The sequence below is a fragment of the Crocodylus porosus genome, unplaced genomic scaffold (assembly GCF_001723895.1).
Source record: "Crocodylus porosus isolate Cpor-Errol unplaced genomic scaffold, CroPor_comp1, whole genome shotgun sequence".
NCBI classification, from domain to species: Eukaryota; Metazoa; Chordata; order Crocodylia; family Crocodylidae; genus Crocodylus; species Crocodylus porosus.
The window spans coordinates 3900862-3902806 of NW_017728929.1; the positions used below are offsets into that span (position 1 = coordinate 3900862).

The window sequence follows — 1945 nt, forward strand, 5'->3', positions numbered from 1 at the left end:
GCTGTTGGTTCCTACTAGCGCTTCCGGGCCGCGGCGTGATGCGTCCGCCCGTGGCTGCCCCTCTGCAGCGGGCCTCGGGGCATCTGCCCACCCTTTCCCATCGGGGGCGGCGCGAGCGGAGCAACCAGAGCCACGCGGCGGGGCCGGTCGGTGACGACGTCGCACAACGCCCCACCCTTCCGCGCGAGGCCCCCAGCAACTACAGCTCCCAGGCGCACGCGCAAAGCCGGCGCTCATTGGCTGGCGGCTCCGTGACGTCACGTGTTTTGGCTCGAGCAGGTCACATGTCGCTTGGGGGGTTCCTTTGTTGTGAGTCGTGCAGGAGCAGGGAGCGCGGGGACGGGGGCAGGTAAGTGCGCGCCGGGCCGGGCGGGGGCATCTTCCCGCGGAGCGCTGCGGCCGGAGGTCTCCTCTCTGCGGCTCCGTTCCGCCGGGCTGTGCGGGGCGCGCCGCTACCGGCGCCAGAGGAGCCCGGGGCCGGGGCTGGGCTCCGTGTGCCTGCAGCGAGCAGCGCGGCCGGCAGCCGGTGTCCTGGGCCCTGGGCTCGCGGCGTCACGGACCTGCCGGCTGCCCCCCGCGGTGTGTGTTGGTGGGGAGAAAGGCGCGGGGCAGTAACGGTCCCCGCCGCCTCCAGCTCTGGCCGCACCAAGCCGCTGCGGGGAGGGCACCGATAGTTCCGGACCCCCCCGGCATTTCGTAACTGGTCCAGTTCTTCCTCGATGCCCCAACCTGACAACAGTGTTTATGGGCGGGGGCTGCCTCCGTGGCGATTGGCTCCGTGCGCGCGGATGGGTGGGACTTGGGCCGCGTGTTCTCCTCGCTGACTGGATGAGATATGCCGAGGGGGCGCGGCTGGTGCTGCCCCGGGTGAAGGTGAGCTGGAGGACGCGCGCATGCGCCTGGGGCGGCCGTGTCCGTTAATGCCGAGCTGGGGCCGTGGGCTGGGTGCGCATGCGCACTCCCGCTCGCTCTTTGTCCCTGCTGCCAGCTGCCGCGGGGGGAGGGACTGTGCAGGCCCTCCTGGACGTGGGCGGGGTCGAGGGGATCCCGCAGATGCGGGCTGTCTAGGGCCTTTGGCTGTGCTGTGACACCCCGGGAGGTGCGGTGTCCTGTGACTTGGCTCCAGGCAGGGCCCAGACTGGTCTTGCCCAGGCCTGAGGAGCTGTCTGCACGAGAGAGACTTTCTAAAGCAGCTGGAGACCTGGTTGAGGTCCCTTGGTGCCTCACCTGTTTTTGCTTAGCTGGTTTCAGGGAATCCCAGGTGGGCCACTGTGAAAGTGCAGCTCAGCCCTCACCCTGCATTGGCCGACCTTCGCAGCCTAGAGAGGTCCTTAGCCCCATTATCCTGAAAGTCTGTGCCACCTTCTGCCAGACTTCACCTTGTAGACCAGGAGTGGGCAAAATACAGATCGGATCCAGCCCACAGGTGGGTTTTGTCTAGATTACGGCAGGCCCCTTGGTCCCACCTAGCCATGGTGTGTCCTGCTGCCCCCGAGGCACAGAGTGGGGCTGGGGCGGCTCCACAGCTGGACTGCCTTTCTAGGCAGCTCAGACGGCGATGGCGTCTTCCAGTTGCCACTGCTGCTGCTCCCAGCCCTGTGGTACCAGCGGGGACCTGCGCCGCACAGCCTTGACCCAGCCCTTACTGTGCCTTTTCTGTCCAGGCTGAGCAGCAGCTGCACCAGGCAGAAACTTGCTTGGTGTGGGAGGAAAGCGGCTCCTCCCCCTCCACAGGGCAGTTCTCGCTGCAGCCACCTGGAGTCTGCGCCACACCGGGCTGCCCTGTGTCTGCTCTGCGCCCCTGCGCTGCTCCCTTGCAGGACAGAGAGAAGCTGAAGGTGTGGTAAATGGTGGTGTTGACATGTCCGCAGCACCATATGCTGCACAGCCACTCATCTGGATGTGGCCAATAGGCTTTTAACTGTGTTTTTCCTAGCCTATCTCT

The 1945-nt window shown here is 66.5% G+C and overlaps 1 protein-coding gene across 1 annotated transcript in view; it reads left to right on the top strand.

Annotated features, from left to right (window-relative positions):
* Positions 1–282: 282 nt before the first annotated feature.
* KLHL24 (kelch like family member 24) overlaps positions 283–1945 on the top strand; it is a 27502-nt gene continuing 25839 nt past the window's right edge. Inside the window, exon 1 of the mRNA XM_019542934.1 lies at positions 283–349. The gene's annotated coding sequence lies outside the window, so the exon portion shown is untranslated. The remainder of the gene's footprint in view (positions 350–1945) is intronic.